The following is a 12,856-nucleotide window of genomic DNA, read 5'->3' as shown; positions in this document are numbered from 1 at the left end:
TTCTTTTTAGGATGGTGCATCCTCTGGAAGTAATTCAATATCAGATATACCTGGGAATTAACACTTAGGACATGAGCTGTCTACACAGATCAAGAAATTTGTGAAGTTAATTATAGGACTACTTTGTCAATGTTTAGTCTAACTAGTGGAAATTAGAAATATCAAGGACATTTTTTTCCTCAGCCACCCCATGGCATATGGAACTTCGACCCACCATACCCGACTGGTGCTCCACAGAGACAACCCAGATCATTAACCCCCTGCACTACAGTAGGAATTCTAAGGACATTCTTGCAAGCATTGCCCATACTCAGAATATATACAGTTGACCTTCTAAGTAGCCAAAAAAACTCTTGTATTGGATAATGTCTCTCAAATGAGATTTTATTCTCCACTCACTGCATTCCATATTTCTGCTGAACTAATTTGGGGAAAATTAACTTGTATGAACCAGGTATATCCATTTATCATTATGGCTTAGTCATTTTCCTAAGCAAGTCTCACTACTACATTTAATAAAAATCCATCAGTTCAACGGATGGGTAAATTATTATCACTACCTATCAATGATAAGTGCAGAAATGCTCTTTACTTCTCAAGCATGGCAGTGAAGAAAAGGTTTATATTCTACATTATTTGTAGAGTACAGCAAAAATTGAAAATAAAAGGTTTTTTTCTTTAAAAGCAGATAAAATTTCCTTTTTTGGTGCTCCAATATAGTTTTTTTCCTGAAAATTAATTCATTAGTTATGAAAGGCAATACAAATTACAAAAAGTATTTTGTGTCAGAAAGTTGTACATAATAAAAACTGTACTTCATTATGTGATATCTTTATTGATTATATGATCTATAGGGCTCAATTTTCTCCAAATTGCTTTGTATCAAAATTTATACTTTGGAGATTTTATATTAATGAGGTAAAAATATTTTCAGTCACTTCTGATAAACACCAGAAATTAATTTTTGATTTTTTAAATTTTATAGCATTATATATATGCATTACTATATATAAGATAGGTAAATAACAAGGAACTATTGTATAGAATTCAGAAACTTGCTCAATATTTTGTAATAACCTATATGATAAAATAATCTGAAAAAGTTTATATATATTTATATATAACTGAATCATCTTGCAGTACACTTGAAACTAATACAACATTGTAAATCAACTATACTTCAATAAAAATATTATTCTGCTTATGTTACTGAAGTTCCTAAGAGGGTTTATAGGTGTGAAAAGCTTAGGCTGAATTTCTGATAAATTATATCAAAATATAATTTTTAGTACATGTAGATCTGATGATTCTCAAGGAGAAATTTTTCTAAAAAAGATTTATCTTGGGAGTTCATTTCAAACCCTCAATTCATACAAATCCATTTCTGATAAGTTTCAATTTAAATATAAATTTAATCACTGGCATTTTAAGGATTCCTCTGAAATGTGTGGTAATTTTTGAACTTTATATAAGAAAACAGAACTTCCCATCATGGCTCAGTGGTTAATGAACCCAACTAGCATCCATGAGGATGCAGGTTTGATCCCTGGCCTCGCTCAGTGGGCCGAGGATCCGGCATTGTCATGAGCTGTGGTGTATGTTGCATGTGCAGCTTGGATCCTGTGCGGCTGTGGCTCTGGTGTAGCCAGTCAGCTATAGCTCCAATTGGATCCCTAGTCTGGAAACTTCCACATGCCATGGTGAGGCCTTAAAAAGACAAAAAAACAACAAACAAAAAAAAAAAACAGAAGAGACTTTATGTTTCAAATGCCTACTCCTCTATTCTATCACCATAGATTCAATTACAATGCAAAATATTGTTTAAATAATATTTGTTTTCTAAAACTTTGCATGAAGAATGTCTTTTCCATTAGTGGCTTTTTTTTGCTAATTTAAAATTTTAACAATCTTCGAGTATTATTTCTCTTTATAAGCCTTTAGATATTTGCTTTGCAATGTTGAAACGATTCTTATATTTATAAAATGTTTGCTTTTGATAAATGATAATTCCCTGAAATATTTTTTTGTAATAGTCATTTGTGCACTCTTATGGTCTAATAATTTACTGAAAAAGCTCACTACACAAGCTTTCTAACATTGCCTGATCTGACACTCAGGTATAATATTTAATAATTTTGTAGATGACGTAGGGAGGGCTATGGATGGAAAGGTAAGTCATATCCCGATTCAAACATGTGTCATTCCTCCTGCCAGACACAGTTCCTTCTCTCTCCTGGGAACCATTTTATCATTCCTTATAGTGTCTTACCATGCCCTGAACACTAATAAATGTGTACACATGGGTAGGTCAGAATAATTGATGCTTGTTCCTGCTGCCTAGAGGACATTGAGGAAGGATGCTCATTCCATACTCTACCCATTTCAAGTAGTGACTAACAGAGAGAATCAGGAGACATTGATTTATTGTTGGTCCCAATATAACATTTTATGATCTTTCCTTAATTAAGAAATTCCAATTTTTTTTCTTTGCTTTTTAAGTAATCTGCCTAAAAAACAAAGAAGTTACATGAAATTAATTTCCTCTATTATATTCATGAAGTTTTTGATTATTTAAGACAACAGAGTCTTCTGTATAAAATATAGAAGTTGTTTAAAAAAAAAAAACAAATATTTAGCATTCTCTATTTGCCTGAAAAATCTTTGTCTTAATGGTCTGATAGATGTTCTTTTTTTTATATATCTAGTGACCTATAATTCTTTTTGACCAAGTGTTTTAAAAAATGTTATTTTTTCCAAAATTCCCAATATCAAATCTAAATAAATATTTTTGACCTTAAATAAATTTAGAGTTTTCCATAAGATCCTCAAAATCCTCAAAAAAAATCTCAAAATATTTTTCTCTCACCTTATAAAAATAGATATGTTAAACTTTAATTATGCTTATTTGATATATTAAATTACATTGGAAAAGTTTTTGAATAAGAAGTACTATTGGCGAATTCCCATCATGGCTCAGCAGTTAATGAACCCAAATAGTATCAAGGACCTAGGGGTTCAGTCCCTGGACTTGCTCAGTGTGTTAAGAACCCAACATTGCCTTGAGCTGTGGTGTAGGTCACAGACACAGCTTGGATTCAGTGTTGCTGTGGCTGTGGCCTAGGCCAGTGGCTATAGCTGATTTGACCCCTAGCTTAGGAACCTCCATATGCCTGTGTGCAGCCCTAAAAAATTTATACACATACATATATGATTTGGATTTATCTTGTGATATAGTGGGTAAGGATCCAGCATTGATACCAAAAAGCAGCTTGGCATCACTGCTGTGGTGTGGGTTGGATTGCTGGCCTTGTAACTTCCACATAAGTATTATTGATCTCAGGAAGGTGGCTTAAAGCAAGATCTTAATTCTAGGCTAAAGATTTGATCCTGAGAAGCCTGAGTGAAAACCAGGAATCCTATTTGCTAGACCCTTCAGGGATAGTGGCTGGAAACAAAACTCTTAGATCTTGTCTATACTGTAAAAAGAAATTTACAAATAGACAGACCTATAAAAGAGTCAGAGAGTTCATTATAAGGTCAGAACTTGTGGGAGAGCACACAGAGGAGCAGCTTAAAAGCAAAACAGCACACACAGAAAGGGGTGTGGACTAGCCTGCTAGTGGGGAACATGTCAAAGTGGTGATTTAAATTATTTATATAGGGTCAGTTCTTCCAGATTTTTGCTCTCCTTTAGCCAATTATGTTCCTTTATTTTATTTTATTGTTTTTCACACCCGATTGGACCTAGGGCCTTCCCTGACACGCATGTGCATATATTCAGCAAAGATGGATTTCAACTTGGGTGTTTATGGGAGGCTAATAAAACATAATGTGATCTGGTGTCCCCTCCCATTTGATACTTGAGGAGCCATCCTGCACATGAGTAATCAGGTAAGTCTTCTTGACCCCAGGAGTGACAGATTTACTCCAGCAGAGCTCAGCTCCTGCTGTTAATTTCCTCCTTAATGTATCAAATGAAACAAGCTCTAATTACTCAGCTAGGTAAGTTCCAGCTATTTTCATCCCAGGGGACCATCTACATCGTTCTGCAATACTAAACCTTCATTGCTGTGTTTTTATAGATGTAATTTACATCTTACAGAAATTAAATGAAATTTTTATAAGTATGTGTGGTATGATGTTTTCAGTTATAACTGCAATTATAATCTTAAAATGTTACATATCATAGAAATACATTTTCTTATCAAATAAATACTAATCAGATCTTTAGCAATAGAAATTTTATTTGTCATTAAGAAAGAGTTATTTTATTTTATTTTTTTTACTCAGAGGCTTTGGAAAAGTGTCCTTGCAAAACTGCTCTATCTTCAAGGATATTCATGAAAAACTAATGATAAAACTGGAGTCAAGCAGACAAAATATTAATTATCTGGAACTGAAAAAACTAGAAGGAGGTTTGCAATTTTTTAAAAATGTTTTATTTGAAGCATTGATAATTCCTTGAAAACTTGTTTTTGAAATTTAATAAATCTTTTTCTCCTATGCCATCTGTGATTTACAAAGTATATCTTTGAAAACAAAGATAATTTTTCTTCCAACCTAATCCCTCAGGAACTAGAAATTCTTGAGTATTTTTTGCATGTAAATATGATTAGTTATTTGCATAAGTTCAATATGAATCTGTTATTTTAATGGTACACAATTGGAACAGTTGTCTATATAATCAAGATTTTGACTGGAATGCCATTTATGTAGACTCAGATATGATCAGACAACTTGAGTAACTAATATTGACTTTATGTAGCCAAAAAACGTCTTTGGAATAATCAAACTACTACTTTTAATAAAAGATTCCAAAAAAGCAATTTTGAAAAGACTTCATATGGACAATCATCATCCTTGATGCACTTATATAAATAAGTTTAATGCGAAAAAAAGTTTTACTATATTTATATTTGTAAAAAAAAGTGGGAGTAAAAGTAAAGGGAAAAATGATCATTAGTGTATTTGTAGACATTAGATTCTAGTCCCGTTAAATCTCTTAATGTTTGTTATATAACTGTAACCAGACTAGATCCTGAATGCTAGTTTCCACAAATACCTGACTGCAACTCTCTGAACTAACATTTCCAAATTTCTCCTACCCTTCTGATTTGTAATCTTTAAGAAAAAAGTCTGCTCTTGAATCTCGTTGGTTGGGATTATGTCAGGTTTTTATTACTAATCAGACGACAAATTTAGGACTAAACCTTGAGCCTATAATCCCCATTTAAAAGTCTTCTTCAGACTCTAGAAACTGCACACCAACTGGAGAAATCCAAATAAAAAAGATAAGGAAGATAACTAGCTGACATAACTGCCTGTGCTCAAGTCACTATATCAAGACTTCCTGCTTAAACTAAACATAAAGCCCTTCCTTCACCCCCACCTCAGAAATTAGCAAGAATGACAATATCATTGCCTCTATCTCCCAAGCCATCCCTAAAGAGATAACTTTCACAGTGCTGGAAATGTCTATTAACTATGCCACCTCAGCAAAATTAGCATTGTAATAAGGAATAACAAATCTGATTCCATAATAGATTTGTAACTTTTGCTTTTACTTCTGTATTCTATTGCTTTTGCCACAATTTAATCACTCAAGAAATATTGCCTATAGCTTAGATAATACTTAATGAGCTATCTCCGGGAAACTTGACCCCAAGTTAAACTAAAATAACTTTTTTTAGCCTATGGGGAACATCCTGACCCAACCCCCCAGAGGATGACTGGTGGCATCTGAGTCTGACATGGCTACTCTATTTTTACTTCGAAAGGTATTTATCTTCTCAATGGCCAAGAAGATATCACATTAACGATTTTATTTTATTTTATTTTTTGATGAGATGATGTAAGAATTTTCTTTTATAAAAATCCTTACCGACTTATGAAACCATTTTGCCTTCAGCCCCTGCCTCAGCCAGAGGTTTCATTTTTAACTGAATATTTACAAATCTAGAAGCTTGTGAAGGGAGTGGGGTGGGGTGGAAATAGTGGCTTCTTCTTTTCCAGGGATTTATTTAATGGGAATGTGTTCAAGGCAAGAGCAAATTCAGAAGGATATTGGCATCGTGATCCAGAAGTCCAGAGCCGAGAAGGACTGTCTGTTTGCAGATTTCAGATACTCAGACTCCACTTTTACTTTCACTTATATTGGCAGCACCAACTCTATTGTCTGCAAAAAGATCACCACACAAAAAACATATAAAAATGAAAAGACAGAGAATTATAACTCAGATAAGGGAGAAAAAAAAAAAAAAAAAAAACAGAAAAACAGCTAAGTGATTAGGAGATTCTCAGCCCCCAGGGAAAAGACTTTAGAATGCTGATGCTGAAGATGATGCAAGACATTGGAAATAAATTGGAAGCAAAGATGGATAACTTACAGGAAACACTGACCAAAGAGATACAAGATATAAAACTTAAGCAAGAAGAGATGCAAAATACAATAACTGAAATAAAAAATTCATTAGAAGCAGCCAACAGCAGAATGGAGGAGGCAGAAGAACAAATAAGCAAGGTGTAGGACAGATTAGAGAATTATGGAGGAGGAATAGAAAAGAGAAAAAAAGATTGAAAACAAATGAAGAGAGTCTCAGAGAAATCTGGGACAATGTTAAACACCCCAACATCTGTATTATAGGGGTACCAGAAGGAGAAAAGGAAGAGAAAGGGACAGAAGAAAATATTTGAAGAGATAATAGCTAAAAACTTCCCTAACGTGGGAAAGGAACCACTCACTCAAAGCCAAGAAGCACAACGAGTAACAGATAAAATAAACCCAAGGAAGGATACCCTGAGACACATATTAATCAAATTGAACAATTAAATACAAAGAGAAAATATTGAAAGCAGCTATGGAAAAGAAACAAATAACATACAAGGGAACCCTGATAAGGTTATTGGCATATTTTTCAGCAGAAACTCTGTAGACCAGAAGGGAGTGGCATGATATACTCAACGTGATGAAAGAAAAAAACCTCCAACCAAGATTACTTTACCCAGCAAGGCTGTCATTCAGATTTGAAGAAGAAATCAAAAGCTTCACAGATAAGCAAAAGCTAAGAGAATTCAGCAACATGAAACCAGCTTTACAACAAACACTAAAGGAACTTCTCTAGGCAGAAAAGAAAAGGCTGCAACCAGAAACAAAAATACAACAAATAACAAGGCTCACCAGTAAAAGTATATATAGAGTAAACATACAAAATCATCCATGCACAACTATGCCACCAAAATCAGAAATCATGAGAAGATGAGGGTACAAATGCAGCACACTGGAGACCAACAATTTAAAACAATGTCATATATATAGAGACTCATATCAAAACTTCAGGATAACTGCAAATCAAAAATCTATAATTGACACACAAACAAATAAGAAAAATCAACTCAAATACTATACTAAATATAGTCATCAAACCAAAAGAGGAGAGAACAAGAAAAGAAGGGAAGAAAAAAAGCAACAAAAACAAATCCAAAGCAATTAATAAAACAGCAATAAGAATATACTTATCAATAATTACCTTAAATGTTAATGGACTAATCGCCCCAATCAAAAGATATGGACTGGCTGAATGGACACAAAATTAAGACCCATATATATGCTGACTTCAAGAGAACCGTTTCACTTCTAGCGACATGAAGAATATTTTAAGGGACAAGGAAGATCACTATATAATGATCAAAGGATCAACCCAAGAAGAAGATATAAAAATTTTAAATGTCTATGCACCCAACATAGGTTCACCACAATATATAAGGCAACTGCTAACAACCTTAAAAGGACAAATTGACAATAACACAATCATAGTGGGGGACTTTAACACCCCACTCACAGCCATGGACAGATCATCCAGACAGAAAATCAATAAGGAAACACAGGACCTGAATGATGCATTAAACCAGATGGACTTAATAGATATTTTTAGGACATTCTATCCAAAAGCAACAGAATACACATTCTTCTCAAGTGCACATGGAATATTCTCTAAGATTGATCACATCCTGGGCTACAAATCAAACTTCAGTAACTCTAGGAAAATTGAAATCATATCGAGTATCTTTTCCGACCACAACACTATATGACTAGAAATCAACAACAGGAAAATAACTGCAAAAAACACGAACACGTGGACACTCAACAACATGCTACTAAACAACCAATGGATCACTGAAGAAATCAAGGAGGAAATTAAAAAATACCTAGCAGCAAATGACAACAAAGATATGATACTCTAAAACTTATGGTATGCAGCAAAAGCCATTCTAAGAGGAAAGTTTATGACAATACAAGCACACCTCAGGAAACAAGAAAAAACTCAAAGGAACAAGCTAACTTTACATCTAAAGCAGCTCAAGAGACAAGAACAGATGAGACCTAAAGTCAGTAGAAGGAAAGAAATCACAAAGATCAGAGTAGAAATCAATGAAACAGAAATGAAGAAAACCATAGAAAAGATCAATGAAATGAAAAGCTGGTTCTTTGGAAAGATCAACAAAATTGATAAACCATAGCCAGATTTATCAAGCAAAAAAGAGAGAGGACTCAAATCAATAAAATTAGAAATGAAAAATGAGGAGTAACAACGGACATCACAGAAATACAAAGGATCATAAGAGACTACTATATGCAACTATAAGCCAATAAAATGGAAAACCTGGAAGAAATGGACAAATTCTTAGAAAAGTACAGTCTTCCAAGACTAAACCAAAATGAAATAGAAAAGACAAATGGACCAATCACAAGCACTGAAATTGAAACTGTGATTAAAAAACTTCCAACAAACAAAAGTCCAGGACCAGATGGCTTCACAGGTGAATTCTATCAAACGTTTAGAGAAGAGCTAATACCTATCTTTCTGAAACTATTCCAAAAAATTGCAGAGGAGGGGACATTGCTAAACTTATTTGATGAGGCCACCATCACCCTGATACCAAAACCAGACAAAGATACAACAAAAAAAGAAAATCACAGGCCAATTTCACTGATGAACATAGATGCAAAAATCCTCAATAAAATACTAGCACACTGAAACCAGCAATACATTAAAAGGATTGCACATCATGATCAAGTGGGATTTATCCCAGGGATGCAAGGGTTCTTCAATATCCACAAATCAGGAAGCATGATACATCACATTAACAAACTGAAGAATAAAAACCATGTGATCGTCTCAATAGACACAGAAAACGCCTTTGACAAAATCCAACACCCATTTCTGATAAATACCCTTCAGAAAGTAGGCACAGAACTTGCCTCAACATAATCAAGGCCATATATGACAAACCCACAGCTAACATCATTCTGAATGGTGAAAAGCTGAAAGAATTCCCACTGAGATCAGGAACAAGACAAGGATGTCTGCTTTCACCACTACTATTCAACATAATTTTGGAAGTCCTAGCCATAGCAATCAGAGAAGTAAAATAGATAAAAGGAATCCAAATTGGAAAGGAAGTAGTAAAACTATCACTAATTGCAGAAGACATGATACTATACCTGAGAATCCTAAAGACTCTACCAGCAAACTCTTAGAGCTCATCAATGAATTCGGCAAAGTCATAGGATACTAAATTAATACACATAAATAGACCACATTTCTATATATTACCAATGGAAGATCAAAAACAGATATTAGGGAAGCAATCCCATTTACCATTGCATCCAAAAGAATAAAATACCTAGGAGTAAACCTACCACAAGAAACAAAAAACCTGTACTCTGAAAACTATAAGCTGCTGATGAAAGAAATAGAAGATGACACAAATAGATGGAAAGACATACCATGCTCTTGGATCAGGAGAGTCAGTATTATCAAAATGACTATACTACCCAAGGCAATCTACAGATTCAATGCAATCCCTATCAAATTACCAAGGACATTTTTCACAGAACTCAAACAAAATATTTTAAAGTTTGTTTGGAAGCACAGAAGACCCAGAATAGCTAAAGGCATCCTGAAAAAAAAAACAGATGGAGCTGGAGGAATCAGTCTCTGGGACTTCAGACTATACTACAAAGCAACAGTCATCGAAGCTATTTGGTACTGGCACAAAGACAGAAATATAGATCAGTGAAACAGGATAGAAAGTCCAGAATTAAACCCACAGACCTACAGTCAACTAATCTATGACAAAGGAAGAAGAATATACAATGGAGAAAAGACAGTCCCTTCAATAAGTAAGTGGCGCTGGGAAAACTGGACAGCCACATGGAAAAGAATGAAATTAGAACACTCCCGAACACCATACACAAAAACAAACTCAAAATGGATAAAAGACCTAAATATAAGACTGGATACTATAAAACTCTTTGAGCAAAACAGGCCATACACCCTCTGACATAAACCATAGCAGTATCTTCTCAGATCCCCCTCCTAGACTAATGACAATATAGACAAAAATATATGGGACTTAAGTAAACTTAAAAGTTTCTGCACAGCAAAGGAAACCCTAAATAAAACAAAAAGACAACACATGAAAGGGAGAAAATATTTGCAAATGAATTGCATGACAAGGGGTTAATCTCCAAAATTTATAAACACCTCATATAGCTCAAAAACAAAAAAACAACCCCATCAAAAAATGGGCAGTAGATCTAAACAGACAGTTCTCCAAAGAAGACATATGGATGGCCAAAAAACACAGGAAAATATGTTCATCATTCACTATTAGAGACATGCAAATCAAAACCACTTTGAGGTACCATCTTACACCAGCCAGAATGGCCATCATCAAAAAGTCTACACACGATAAGTGCTGGAGAGGGTGTGAAGACAAAAGAACCCTATTACACTGTTGGTGGGACTGTAAATTGGTGCAACCGCTGTGGAAAACATTATGGAGATGCTTCAGAAAACTAAAAATTGAACTATCATTTGATCCAGCAATCCCACTCCTGGGCATCTATCCAGAGAAAAACCATGACTTGAAAAGATACAGGTACTGTAATGTTCATTGCAGCACTATTTGCTATAGCCAAGACATGGAAACAACGTAAATGTCCATTGACAGAGGATTGGATCAAGAAGACATGGTACATATAGACAAGGGAATATTACTCATCCATTAAAAGGAACAAAATACCAGCATTTTTAGCAACATGGATGGACCTAGAAATTATCATGTTAAGTGAAGTCAGCCATACAATGAGACACCAACATCAAATGCTTTCACTGACATGTGGAATCTGAAAAAAGGAGAGAAAGAACTTCTTTGTAGAACAGATACTGACTCACAGACTTTGAAAAACTTATGGTTTCCAAAGGAGACAGTTTGGGGAGTGGGGGGATGTGCTGTGGGTTGGGATGGAAATCGTATAAAATTGGATTGTGATAATCATTGTACAACTATATATGTAATAAATTCATTGAGTAATAATAAAAAAAAATCCTTACCTGAAAATATATAACTCTCTGGAGGTCTGTTCTGCTGCTTTTTCCCAGAATACAGAGTGCCTCATTTCTGATCTCTACTCCGAAATCATTTCAGTGAGTATTGAAAGTCAGTCCAATGATTTATTCATTTTAGTGGAAGATGACAAGTGCCAATTTCCAGCTGGCAGAGGCCCTTCATAGTAATAAATTTGACCATAATTTGGGGGGCCTCATATGTCCATTGGGTCCTACAGTGCTAGGAAAGTTTATTCCCAGGTCTGGTAGAGATTTCATTTATAGGCCACTCAGTGTATTATTAATGGACTAGGCCTTATTAACAGTAGCCAAGGAGTTCCGGTCGTGGCGCAGTGGTTAACAAATCCCACTAAGAAACATGAGGTTGCGGGTTCGATCCCTGGCCTTGCTCAGGGGGTCAACTATCTGGCGTTGCCATGTGCTGTGGTGTTGGTTGCAGATGTGGCTCGGATCCCGCATTGCTGTGGCTCTGACATAGACCGGTGGCTACAGCTCTGATTAGACCCCTAGCCTGGGAACCCCCATATGCCGTGGGAGCAGCCCAAGAAATGGCAAAAAGACAAAAAAAAAAAAAAACAGTAGCCAAAATTCTCTGGACTACCAGTCTTGTAAGTCTCTTATGGTCTAGGGAATGTTTCTTTTCGTTTTTTATTTTCATATCTAGAATTACACTATTATAATTATCTATTTCACAAGTGACTATATACCATTTTATAAGAGGAACAATCACATATTTGGTCATGTAATAAATAATGATTTTGTAAAATAAGCAAGACCAATAATAAAGCTAGCAGTGGTAGTAAAGTTATAAGTAAAAATTTAAGTCAAAATTTGTCATTATGTACAGCCCAGCATATCCCCAGATCCTCTAGTTTAATCTGTTTTACACCAATTCTTACCTTTAAGAGAAATTATTTATTGTTGTTGTCCATAAATCATTTAGCCCTATTTCCTAGTGTTACTAGTCTGGTCATCCTTTGGATATTCTAATTGTTCCTTTAGATTTAAAAGACCATAGCCTGGTGTTAATCTCCTGGTTGTAGATCATGAAGCATCATGTCATTATCCAAAGATTGACTATGAAGTTCAGCTTCATAAACAACAAAAAAGTGCCTTTAATAATTCAGTAAAGTTTAACAGTACAACATAATATCAAAGAACAATCTGAGAAGTGAGTCTAGTAAATATAGCCTTCAATTAACAAAACTGTAAATTAATGCTTAGTGAAACATAATGCTTTTTTTAAATTACCCTAATTTTTAACAAACACAATCAAATAAAGGCTAATTTGTTTTCAAAATAAGTCTAACCATTGACCATATCGTTTTTGTTTTGTTTTTTTTTTTTCTTTTTCCACATTGATTCTGGTGCAGTTTCTCAGTAGTAGTCTCAGGCTGAATTCCCAAAAGACCTCTCAAGGCCAAGAAAATCATACCAAAGTC

Source organism: Sus scrofa, chromosome 2 (assembly GCF_000003025.6).
Source record: "Sus scrofa isolate TJ Tabasco breed Duroc chromosome 2, Sscrofa11.1, whole genome shotgun sequence".
Classification (NCBI taxonomy): Eukaryota; Metazoa; Chordata; class Mammalia; order Artiodactyla; family Suidae; genus Sus; species Sus scrofa.
Note: the sequence above shows the minus strand (reverse complement) of the source record.